Below are 14437 nucleotides of genomic sequence, written 5' to 3' on the forward strand. Positions count from 1 at the left end.
GTGAATGATTAAAAAAAAAAAAAAAACTGTTACATCCATACAATAGACTACTAATTAGCAATAAAAAGGAGTAAATTTTTGGTACATGCAACAACCTGCATTGTCTGATGCTATTCTAAGTGTACAGAGAAGAAATATTTGAGACAATTATAAAAAGGAACAAAGTTAAGTAAGTTTTCTATATTTGACTCTAACTGGTTAATGATGATACCAGTAGAGTGTGATAAGTTATGCGTATGTAGTAATACCTAGAACAACCACTAAAAAAGTTATACAAAGAGATGTACTCAAAAACACTATAAATGTATCAAAATGGAATGTAAAAAATGTTTGAGTAACCCACAGGAAGGTGGGGAAAACAAGGGATGCAAAACAGAGAGAACAAACAGAAAACAAGAAATAAAATGGTAGGCTTAATCCCAAACACATCAATAATTATAGGAAATGAATATTGTGTAAATATGCCAATTAAAAGATGAAGATTGGAGAGTGGAGTAAAAAACACTGCATAAGTACATACTTTTCATAAGAGACTTTGAATATAATGATGTAGGTAGGTTTAAAGTAAAAGGAAGGAAAAGTGATATATTATGCATTATTCATCAAAAGAAAGCAAAAGTGTCTGTATTAATATCAGATAAAATAGACTTCAGAGCAAAGGAAATTATCAGGGACTAAGAAGTATGTACATAATGATAAAAGGTCAATCTACCAAGAAGACATAACAATCTTCAATGTGCATGCACCAAAGAACAGCTGCAAGATATGTGAAGAAAAACATGATAAACCTGAATGGGGAAATAGACAAATCCATAAGTAAAGTGGGAGACTCCAACAGTCCTCTCTTAGCAATTTATGTAACAACAGTATAAAATATCTGAAACACTTTATAAGGATCCAAAAACATCATCACCCAACAGAATGAAACTGACTTTTATAAGACACTTCATCCAACCACAGAAGAATACACATCCCTTCAAGCATTAACAGAATACATGCTACATTATGTTCGTAGATCAGAATACTCAGCATAGTAAAGTTGACAATTCTAAAAATTTTAACAATATCCCAGCAAGATATTTTGTGAATATAAGCAAGTTTATTCTAAAAATTACATGAAAAAGCAAATAAACTGGAATAGCTAAAACAATTTTTTGAAAAAAAATGAAGTGTGAGGAACCAGACTATCAGATTTCAGGACCTATTATTAGTAACAGATAGTGTGAACATAGGCATATAGATCAAAGAAACAAAAGAGAGAGCCCCAAAATGGACCTAACTGACTGACAAAGATGCCCAACTGACTTCTGACAAACATGTAAAAGAAATTCAATTAAGGGTGCTGGAACAATCAGATATCCATAGGTGTGCAATAGATAGATTAAATAGACAGACAGACACAGACAGACAGATGGAACCTTGACTTAAACCTTATACTTTTCAAAGAAAAGGAATCATAGATTTAAAATGTAAAACTATAAAATTTTTAGAATAAAACATAGGAGAAAATCTTTGGCACCTAGGGCTCAATGGGCAGCTCTTAGACATGACAGAAAAACAATTCCATAAAAGAAAAAGTTGATTAATAGGATCTCATCAAAATAAAAGACTTACACTCTGTGAAAACTCTATTAAGACAACAAAAAGTTTAGCTACAGACTGGGTGAAAATATTTTCAAACCTGAGATCTGACAAAACACTCATATTTAGGTTATATAAAGAACAATCAAAATTCAACATTAAAAGAAGCAAATGCTCCATTTGTAAAATGGGAAAAAAATATGAAGAGACTTTTGACCAAAGATGATATATGTATGACAGATGAGCAGGAAAAGATGGTAAACTTCTCTAGCCATTAGGGAAATGCAAATTATGATCGTGATGTAGTATCACTATACATTTGTTAGAACAGCTAAAATGAAAAAAATGGGAATAATACCAAATGCTGGGGAGGACATAGGGAAACTTGATCTCTTGTAGGTTGCTAGTGAGAATGTAAAATAATACATCCAACTCTAGAAGGTAGTTTGGCAGTGTCCCTAACTAAATATACACTAACCACATGACCCAGCAATTGTACTCCTGGGCATTTATTCCAAAGACATAAAAACTTATATTTATGCAAAAACCTGTACCTGACTGTTCACAGCAGCTTTATTATGTTTTTATTTTTTTCAGCTTTATTGAGATAAAATTGACAATTAAAATTATAAGAAATTTAAAGAGTACAACAGAAAGTAGAAATAGCCCAGATGTTCTTAAACAGGCAAATGGTTAAAAAAATTGTGGTACATCCATACAATGTTGTTTTGATATTATACTATAATTATGTAAGATATAAACACCAGGGGAAACTGTGATGTGTACATAGAACTCCTTGTTACTATAACTCTTTGCAACTTCCCATGAATCTTTAATAATTTATAAATATGTATACATACACATATATATACATATATATACACACATATATTCTATTTGGTTTCTTTATATTAGATACAGAGTAACTGAACTCATTTTCTGCTTGAATACAAGAAGAGGGGAGGAAGAAAAAACCGGGAGGAAGATCAGGAGGAAGAAAAAGAGAAAGAGGAGGAAATACTTTACCTATAATACTAGGATAATACTATTATCCTAGTATTATAGGTAAAGCCTATTAAAAATAGCTTTACCAAGAATCAAGGAGGAGTTTATAATAGTACACTTGAAACATTTGAGCACTTGAAGTACAGCATATCAGGAAGGTTTACATATTATAAATATAAATAAATTTGTAACTCTGTCTTCTGTGCATCTAATATAAGAATATAAGTCATTAGCAACTCACTGCCCTTTGAACTAAGTATAAACATTCATCTTTTGAAATAACCTTTCCCAGAATAAGTATGCCTCTTCTAGTGAGTCTGTTTTTCTTCAACTCGTTCAAATGACTGATATTATGTAGTAAATAACTGCTGTCCAAAGTAACAGAATTGCTACCGAATAAACTGATAAAACAAATTAATCTATAACATGCAGTGTCAACTCTAACTTGCAATCTAGCAGCACATTGTGTTGGGACATCTTTATTTTGTTTGGTTTTCTTTTGTTTTCAGTATAAACCGTACCTAACTTCTGGAAGTATGGTTAAGAATCTTTATCATTATTATAGAAGAAATGTTAGTTTAAAACAATAATTTAAATCTTAATCAGTTTATATATTTAGTTTAAGAACACATTAGATGGGGACTTCCCTGGTGGTCCAGTAGTTAAGACTTTGCCTTCCAATGCAGGGGATGTGGGTTCGATCCCTGGTCGGGGAGTTAAGATCCCACATGCCACACGGCCGAAAAACCAAACGTAAAACAGAAGCAATATTGTAAAAAATTCAATAAAGACTTTAAAAATGGTCCACATCAAAAAAATCTTTAAAAAACTCATTAGATGATTTTGTCCTTTGAAAAACAAATGAACATTTATTAGAATGAGTCTAAAGAGTATTAATGTTAGTGTTTCAAAATTTTGAATAAGTTACTATTGAGCCAATCTTAATGTTGTCAACCAAATAATGTATACTACTTGAAATAATCTGATATTTTGGTTTGGGGGAAAAACAATTTTTTTCACAGTAAAATTATATTTCAGTCACCTCTCTGTGAAATGTTTCAGATTCCACTCTTGTCAAAATAGTTGCTTTCTCTCCTAGAGAAACATAACAAATCTTGTGTGAAAATTTAAATAAATTATCTTACTGAATTGTGACTATTTTGATACTTAAATTGCATCTCATACTCAATTATTGGTGCCATGTGACCAAGTACCTTGTCTTTTTTATATTTCTATATCTAATGCTTCAGCTATGCTTGAAGTGTAGATAATGCTCCACATGTTGTTCAATTATTTGCATCATTAACTCAATACTGAATTTGAGTAACAGATAGCTAAAAGATCATTTTTGAAAGGATATATTTAAAGTTAGGATGAATGTTCTTTTTGATGGTTTTACACACATGAAATTGCTCACTTTTTAAAATGAAACTCAAGTCAAATTCTCAAAATAAACCATCTTTTGCTGACTCTGTTCTTTCATCCAATTCCTCTGCAAATAACATAACACTGCAATAGCAAATGCTTCTACCAAACTAGATTATAGTAGGTGCCATTTTCTCTATTTTATTTATTTCATCCTGTTTCACTCTTACATTTTCCCCATTTTTCTTATTTCTACTACTATATTTTTATGTATACAATAATTTTGTAGTAAAATGTTTGCTTGATGATGTAAGATCGCTGTATTTGGCAAACCATTTCTCTTTAATTGATGTGAAGGAATGCCCAAGGAAAGGATGATGAAGCCATGATCTCGGGGCTTCTACACTCTTTTCTCTCCACTCAAGGTAAATGTCACAATAATAGTTAATCTTCAGCTTTTGCTTACCACATAATAATGAATTTAATCTTCATAATATGCTTATAGATGAAGCAAGCACTATTTCTTGAAATTTCTTGGAAATTAGAAGGAAGAGGTGGAAGGAAACCATAATTGAAGTTCTCCTGCCTGCCCTCAATTTTTCTGTGGATCTTGAGTAAAACAAGGAAACCAAAAACTGTCTTTTGGTAGCCCTGGAGATGTTTTTTAAATTGAGTAATTCAGAAATAGAGAAATGCAAGGTAAAAAAAAGGATAATGACAATCAAGGGGACATAAGATATGAATCCTCTCTTTCCAATTCATATTCAAAGGAGAAAATTGTTAAGGATTTTTACCCTTAAAATCTGACTCTTACCTTAATCTCAGATTGGTTCTTTATGCACTTCTCCAAAATTGTGAAGAATCAAATTTTACTTTGTTTAGTAACTTTTTAATGAATGGTGTGTGTGTTTCTGTGCATGAAAAAGAGGGAAATGCGGAGTTAGGGATAGGAATGATAAATGATGTGGAAGTTTGAAATACTTATTAGTAATCTTGAACTCTTTTTCTTTTATGATATTGTTAAAGTTAAGCTAAAAATTTAGACTCTAACAGATTACTCCAAGAAACTTCTAGTCTCACAGTCTAGTACTCCACTCCAGGAACATAAATTACAAATTCATAGGTCTTTTGTATATATAGGGTATATATTACTACTGCTATACTACCAGGGAATTTGTATTAAAATACATGACTAGTACACACACACACACATTATACATACAATCTTTAACATATTCAGTTAAATAAATGCAATATATTTGACCTATTTTAATGTGTCCTTAAATATTCATAAGAATCCAGAAATAATTTTCCTGTTATATGACTTCACTACTCAGATTTTTCCAGCTGTGTACTTGCTTTTATCAGCCCTCATTTTCTTTAACCAAGTTGAATACATTTGAATACATCAAATTCTAACCTTCCTCTGAAGATAATTGGCAGGTATTGATTTTTCTCCTTTTAGTAACTGTCAAGAGTACACTAAGAGAATCTGAGGATCTAGAATGTCAATCTTAATGATTCTAGATCCAGTAGGTCTAAATATTGCACTAGCAAAGCCCCACTCTTCCTTTAACAACATTAATTTCAAAATACCATGATGTAAACACCATGGATTCAAGCTCCTTATTTAACTCAATGATAGTAATATAGAGTTCTTTACATACTTTATTTCAAAATGCTGGTTGCAGAAAGGGGCAGATCATCACAATAACAACAGAAGAGGGGATCTTGAACACAGAAAACTCGTATCTACCCTGGCACTTTCCTCCTTCCACTGGAAGCTTCTGTTTATGGCTGATCCAAGGAAGTCTGACATAACCAAATGTGAATAATTAAAAAGGAATAAGCATCCATTCAAACATAACAATAAGATGAAAGGTGTAAAGTGGTCACATGACTATCCTATATTTAAAAACAGAAACAAAATGGTGACATGAAGCAAAGGAAGTTGAATGCTTCCTACACTACTTTGATTCAAAATTCAATGTATAACTAAATCTTACTTCCTCTTTCTCTTGTCACTGGCAAGTGCCATTCTATTCTCTGCTTTTATGAGTTTGACTGTTTTAGATTCGTCACATAAGAGGAATCATTTAGTATTCACTTCACAAAAGACAAACGAACTACAGAAGGACGTAAGGAAACGTTTTGGAGGAGATTGTGTGATGGTCTCATGAGTGCATGTATATGTTCAAAGCTATCAAATTGTATACATTAAATACGTGCAGTTTGTGTAATCAAATATAACTCAATAAAGCTAAAATATATCTATATTATATATTATAATATCATATATATAATAATATATTTATATGTTTTATACTGTCTGCTTGGCAGACAGTACCTAGATTTTTGTTCCCACATATATCCTACCACTCTAGGTAGTCTAATGCTCCTTCCTCAATATGCTTATTTTATTTTTTGAAGTATAAAAGCCCCCACATCTGCTCACAATTTCCTTAGATCAAATGGAACCACATTTCTAGGTAAAGTCAGAGATGGTGATGATTTATTTGCAAAGATTTTATCTCAGAAAAATTTAAAGTTTTGCTTCAGGCTTTCAGTAAAAAAAGGGCATGCAAATCAGAAGAAAAAACCAACTTTATATTGTAATCATATACTAAAATACTTCATCCTTGACTCCAATCTAGACATGTAGAAGTTTAGGCAATTGTTAGATATTCAATCTCTCTCTTTTTCACTCTCTCTTTCTCTCTCTCTCTCTATATATATGAAATGTTTTAATATGTAAAAACTTTATAAATAATAACTAAACTGACATGTTAAATATGATTAACTTCATTTTTATACAATTATTATTCCAACTTTATCATTGAATTTAGCTAGGAAGTGAATTAACAATACTTAGATTATTTTAATTCATATGGTAAATTAGTACTAATTTTTCTATTGCTATTATTCAGAACAAAAACAGATTAATCTGCAATAACATTTGGCAGGGTACAAGCATGCCGAGTTCACTCGTTAAATTTTGCTTTTATAAAAATGACATAAAATATAATTAATGACAAGACCACTTCATTGGTATATTCCATCATCAAGAGATTTTGCTACACTTAAAATTCTGTTCTGGATGTCAACATAGTGTCAAGTTATATAAATTTCCCCTACTTGCCATGTTCACTTTTAAAGTAGTTATTGACACTGAGTGATTTGACACAGCACAGGAAGCCTTTATTTGTTATCTTGAAATGGTTCTCATGCCTTGGACATAACTGGAGGTTTATGATTGGATGACAGAATTGTCAAATCCATTACCAAACTTGCCAAGGAAACACACAATTCATACTGTTTTCCTTGTTGCATTTATTCATGTAACAATTCAATTTTATAACAATATTAGGTCCCGTCAGGCTTGAAGACAATCGTTGGAACTCTCTGGTTGTTAAAGGCACTTAACCTTTGGCCTCCCAATTTATTTTAATACCCCAGGTATACTGGAAATCCAGAAGAGGAAAGAGCTGGAAATATCTGAATGCTGGAGTGAGAGGATTTATAAAATGGAAAAGAGAATGAAATATTACCTATGTAGAGAGATTTATTAGGATGCATGTGTCCACAGTTATAAATGCTGAACAATTTAAATATCTATCAAATAGGAAGTCAGGGGAACCCACAAGTTTTAGAATGGTACATTTCTAATATCCTGGAGAATTTATTAGAATTTTCACTTAATCATCTGTTAGCAGATTTACAAGCAGATTTTGTTTGCCAACAAACTCTTTTACCCCGTTAACGATACAAAGATACAAAGGAAAAAATGTCCCCAGGCAAAGTATTTCAGTATATAGAAAGAAGAAAACAAAAACATATTTACCCAATTTAAGAATGTCATACAAAATACATTTATATATAATAAATACAAAATATACAAAATATATTTATATATCAGTTTTTTAACAAATAGAAATTGGAAGTAGTACTTTGGTGAGACTAGAGTTCAGGATATGTGTATGCATTGGGGAGAAAGAATATAGCAGAATAAGTACAGGGGTGAGAAACTTAGATTCTTGATTTAACACTTTTTATATTGACATTTGAAAACTGAAACAGAAATAACACATGATTCATAGAGTCACTAAGCTAGTTGGTGTCAGGTATCCTGTCTATTAATCGATTTCTCTTTCCATTTTCCTACATATGAATTTAAAGTTTTAACAACTGGCACTGATTTGCTGTGTTTTTGGTAATAATTAATAATTTTATTATTTAGTGGATTTTATTTCAATAGCTACTTATACCAGACAATATAATTTGGGATAAAATTAAGTACAGAAATTAAACTAATATGCTATTATTTTCTTTCATGTTAAAATACAGAGAGAAAAGTTCTGCTTTCAATTAAGATTTAGAAAGCTACAAGAGAAACCACTCATATGCTAACATGAAGATAATCTACAAAATCATAACTTTTCTTGAGCCCATCAGATATATGAGATCACAAGTCATCCGGGTGAAGTGAATTCCAAAGTGCACCTCTTCAAGGAAGGAAAAGGAGCATAAACCATTTCACCTTTGGCAGGCACAAGAAGAGATAAGAGCCATAAAATCAGGTAAGAAGAAAATAGGCAAAATTGTAATATAATCTTTAAGACTGAGTGTGAGCAGTGTGACTGTTTAGAATTCCTCAGAGTTCCAGACAAAAGGATAGACGTCATGCACTTGGAAGCTCTTTTCCAGATAATAGATCATACACAGATCATCTACTTATGGACATATCAGAGATAACCTTTAGAATAACGGTGATTTCTATGTTCAAGTAAGTAGGTGGCAAGATGCAGAATTTTACTAGATAACTCTCAAAAATATAAATCAGAAAGAAATTTTAGAATTTAAAATTGCAAATATTGAAAGTAAGATGTCAATAGATGAGTTTAACAGCAGAATGAGCAGAGCGTACAGGTTAGAGAATTAGAAGATCAATAGAAAATACCCAGACAGAATTAGAATCATAGAGAACAAAAATGATGGAAAATTCAGAAAAGACTGTAATATTATCTATCTATCTATCTATCTATCTATCTACCTATCTATCTATCTATCTATCTATCTATATTCATTCCTCAGAGGGGTTAGAGACAGAATGGAAAAGTTTGACTTAGAGTTTTTCAAAACTCTAAGCTAGAGATTTTCAAAACTGAAATAGAATATGAACCACAGACTCAGCAGATTTATCCTGCTAGGACTCAGGCAGAATAAATGCATTATCTTCCTGTTGCACATCATAGTAAAACTAATGAAAATCAAAACAAAGAGAAAGTACTTAAGTAGCCAGAGGAAAAAGATATTATCCTCAAAGGAATAGCAGTAAGGCTACAGCTGACTTTATAAAGAAAATATAGAAGCCTCAGGAAAATGGAATAACTTCTTTAAAATGTTAAAAGAAACCAGCTGTCAACATACATTGCTATTTCTTTCAAAAGATTCTTCTAATTAAAGATGAAATACAGGAATTTTCAGACCATCAAAATGAGAGATTTTATCACATTTTTTCCTGAACTAAACTAAATACCAAGTGAAGTTCTTCAGGTTAATATTGAGCTATTCCAGGTAAAATATGGTAATAAAGGAAAGCAGAAAGGTGATAAATGTAGATAAATATAAATAAATATTGACTGTACAAAAGCAATAACAGTAAATCTGGTAGGGGATAAATATATATAAACTAATGTGCAAGGCAATAATAATACAAAATTTGGGAAAGTAGTAAGAAGAATTAAAGGGTTCTGAAGCAGTACTGTCCAGTAGAACTGCCAACATTATGTAAATATTCTATTGTGAGGTGTCCAATAGGGCAGACTTGAACCACTGGTGCCTATTAAGCACTAGTAATGTGGCTAATACAACTAAGAAACTGAATTTTTATTTTATTTGAGTTCATTTCTTATTAATTGGCTACATGTGTCTAGTGGCTACCATATTGAACATTAAAGTTCTAAAGATATTTGCATTGCCTGGGAAGGGGTAAAGTACTAGTTGACACTAAGTTGTAAAAAAGAAAAAAAAGTGAAGGTGTAAGTTTTACTGTTAACCACTAAATAAATAGTAAAAGAATTAATAACTAACAAACTAATAGAAGGTAAAGAATTCAGTAATTTAAAAAAGTGTTTAGGGGCTTCCCTGGTGGCGCAGTGGTTGAGAATCTGCCTGCTAATGCAGGGGACACGGGTTCGAGCCCTGGTCTGGGAAGATCCCACATGCCGCAGAGCAGCTAGGCCCTTGCGCCACAACTACTGAGCCTGTGCGTCTGGAGCCTGTGCTCCGCAACAAGAGAGGCCACGATAGTGAGAGGCCTGTGCACCGTGATGAAGAGTGGCCCCCGCTTGCCGCAACTAGAGAAAGCCCTCACAGAAACGAAGACCGAGCACAGCCAAAAATTAATTAATTAATTATTTTTTTTTAAAAAAAAGTGTTTAATCAAAAAGGTCAGTTATGAGAGACAAGGGAACAGAAAACTTGATAATACATAAAATAAATTGCAACATGGTAGGTATAAATCTTAATATTTCAATAATTACATTAACTTTAAATTCACTAAATACTCCAAATTGCAGACTCTCTTATCTGGTCTAGTACTGAAATGGTCTATGTATATGTAGTTTTTCTAAATTTTGTTTAACTCAGAAGTCTTACCCTGAGATTCCCGTAGTATTGACAACCACAAGAACTATCTTTTCCTTTTAAACTCCAAAACTGGATCTTCTGCCATATTTTTATAATGTTTTATTGATAAATCACTTTCATTAATGTGTACATATATGTATATAGGATATATTTGATTATTCAAATGAAGAAGGGAAGGAAGGAAGAAAGGGAGGGAGGGAGGGAGGGAGGGGGATGGAGGAGGGAGGGAAGAAGGAAGGAAACAAATCATGGCTGCCTGCATAATGAGAATGCTCCTAAATGTCGTGTTAATCTTGATTCTTTGATTAACTATTTATGCCTGTCAGATTCCCAGGCCCAAACCTAAATCTTATTTTGAGAACCAACACATTGTTTCTTAAATTTTTTAATAGATGTTTCATCAATACATCAAAGCAAAACAAATTACACCTATTGAGTGCCCAGAGTGGGAGGAAAAAAATGAAAATTTACCCCTCTATATGTCAGATGAAGGTATTTTTTACAGTCACCTTCCTTATGATACTCTACATTAAGGACAACTATTTTTTTGCCATGGCTACTTTAAAACTCATTTATAATCACACATCTGTTCATATCATTCCCTCATAGAAAGTAGCCCAGGGGTTTTAAATTTAAGTTTGAAAGTTCTAAAGTGGTTAAACAGCTAATTAATTTTACAGGAAGATAGCAGTTGTTCTGTGGGTTATATTTTCTGTTGTATATTAAAGCCAGATAGTTTAGAAACCAATCCTCTTAAAGCACTAAAAAGGCCAATTTTTGTTAAAGGCAAAACTACGTAATTACCACTTAAATGCTGGAGAAATATAGGAAAGAATTCCTCCACCATCATCAAATTTATATGTCTATTAAAGATGCTAACTTTTCATTTTGTCTTTACATTTGCAAAATAATTAGGCTTTGCCTTTAGGAGTCAACAATTCAAAATCTTTAAGAATGCTACCAATTTCTGTTGATGTAACAGTCTTCTATGCACTTGTCAGAAGGCAAGAAGTATGCAATCTTGTGAAGAATTTAAAAAGATAAAAGAAAACAATTCACAGTAGGGAAGTTTCAGCAATTAAGTTTGACCTAAAGAATCTAAGAATTGAATGTACATCTGACTAGAGGTTGCTATGCAAGCAATGATTCAAATTGTCACTGATTTATTATATTCATCTTTACTATGAAGGAGGATTGCACAAGAAAGGTAATTGATTATTTCCTAATCTTCTTTTAATCAGTAGAGCAACTTCAACTCGTACAATATTACCACTTTGTGGTTCATTCGATTTTATGTTGATCTCTCCTTTCCTCTACTGCTTATGTAGGTTTAAACACACACACACAAACAAACATACACACACACAGCTTTGAAAAAGTTGACTTGCTGCGTGTCACTCAACTGACGTAGTGGCAGAATTTAATTTCACATCCATGTCTCCATGCCTTTTAATTTCCTTCTTCTTCCAACATTCCATAAATTTCTCCTTATAATAATTTTCTCTCAGTGCAAGCTCATAGGAGTAATTAGAGTATTTACTATTTTATTTTGATTCAATAATTCATAAACCATGTCTCATTATATTGTATATGTAGAGTCATATACCTTCTGGAAATAAATGATTGACTTTCTCAAGGATATGAAGCCAGGCCTAATATCTTCTTTTCAATTTGTGTTTTTTATACCATACTATACTATTTTCCTTTAAGAGTAATGAATTATAAATCAGCAGATAAACCAAGCAATTTTATAAGGTAAAAATAATTTTAATAACTTTTTCTTTTGTCAGTTTTCTGAGAATTTGCCCAGGTTTCTAGTTTTGGTATGAAACAAGAAATCACAATCAATAGGAAATAAAAAGAAAGAAAAAAGAAAAGAATAACAATTATATAAGGGCAAAAAGTCATAATAATCAATACCATGGAGAAAATATATATCACATAGTATAAAGTTATACTTAATATTTGTGAGTAGAAAATTAATACTAAGGCAAAGTCATAAAATATTATTGAAATCCATATAACCCAAACAATTCAAATAGTTGAAGGTCAAAAGCTGGTAAAATATCTGAACACATTCCAATGATTAAATTTCACAGACTTTTTTTTACCTTTGCTATTAGAACATTACAATTTTAAAAAACAATGTCTTTCCATTTAGAAGGAAAACTGTAAAGACATACATGCTCTTTTTGTAAAATAATTTAAATCCTCTTAACAAATGATACGTAGAGTAAATATTTTGGAACTGTTATTTTGTTAGTTAGGGCCTTCTTAGAAGCAGATATCAAAATGGGGTCATATGTGCAAGATATTTATTGGCAAAACACCAGTAAAAAATAGAAGCAGGGAGCCCAAGAAGGCAAGGAAAGCCTTAAGACCCCTCTACAGATCTAACCTCTAAGGGGGAGAGAAAGGAAGGAGGATTGTCTAGGTAGACTCTCAGTTTTAAGAAAGTTTCAGCCAGGCTTATGGGAGGTCCTTGTACCAAAGATGCTCATTAGAGGTTTCCCAAATTTCCCATCAACGTATAGGAAAAACTCTTTGCTTCCATGGAAAACTATACTTATTTATAGCTCACCCTTCCATGTGATCTGATTCTATGGGGGTTTATAATCTGTAAATTGTAGATCACTGACAGCAATGCAAAATAATTGTTGTCTCTAATTGCAAATAAATATTTGGAGTGGAGAGATAACCCTTCCCCAGTTGAGGAAAAAAAACAGTTCTGTCTCCATTTGCACATTCATTTCAATATAAATTTGTCTATTCTTTGATTTCTCCTTTGAAGCAGTTATAACATCAACCTGATTCCTTATTATAAGCTAAATACAGTTTTTAACACGTGTTTACTTGAGAGTAATGATTTCCTCCTTTAATTTTTTTTTCTTTTAAGTCTTTGGAGATTTTCCACCATGCTGTCCAGTGGTTTCCCTTAACAGAGTCTGGTAAACCCTGTCAATAGAGAAGAATAGTTCATGGTCAGTTAAAGCCCAAGCACATCTTTTCTTGTCTCCCAGAGATAAATTCAAAGCATCATTAGAACTCTGCTGACTTTTTCTCCTTTTAATTTTCCTCTCTATACTTCTGTGTTTTGTTCTTGCTTTTGTTGTTTTGGCCAACTTTGTGGAGAGCCTTCACAGCATCTTTAACTTGTTCCTCACACAGACCCTCCAAACTACTGGGTGAATAATGGTTTTCAATCATTTCTCTCAGTGGAGCATTTACAACTACATTTAATGCACCATCTCCAGAATAATAAACACAAATTCACAGTAGAAGAGTAAGTTTCCTATATCTGGACACTAAATCACTACACATGCAGTTGAATGTGTTGGGGGTATTTTGTTTGTTTTTGTTTTTGTTTTGTTTTGTTTCGAGCAGCATGTCTATTTACTTCCTCACTTTCATCAGAACTAGTAGCCAAATATAACTTCCTCCTGCCAATCCAAACCTCACATCATTCTGAAATTATGTATATTTTTGAAAATAGAAATATAAAATATTACATACAGTCCTCCTGCATTTCATCTCTATGGTTTCAGCTAATCATTATAGCTCTTATGAGCTCCACACTCTTGGGATACAGGACGTCTTCACATTTGGAAACACACAATAGTGCCCCTCTGCCCCAAGATCTCCATATTTACTGTTCTCTCAGCCCTAAAGACCCTTTCCAACACAACCCCACCCAACACACACTTGCTTAACTCCCTTCAACTAGCTTGTTAACTTTTACTTATTCTTTACCTCTGACTCTAAAGATACCCCTGGAGAGCCCCAGTGAACACTCAGAATGGGTTACTAACAGTTCTATGCTCTTCTTACACACTGAAGC

This window comes from Balaenoptera acutorostrata, chromosome 7 (assembly GCF_949987535.1).
Source record: "Balaenoptera acutorostrata chromosome 7, mBalAcu1.1, whole genome shotgun sequence".
Taxonomy (NCBI): Eukaryota; Metazoa; Chordata; class Mammalia; order Artiodactyla; family Balaenopteridae; genus Balaenoptera; species Balaenoptera acutorostrata.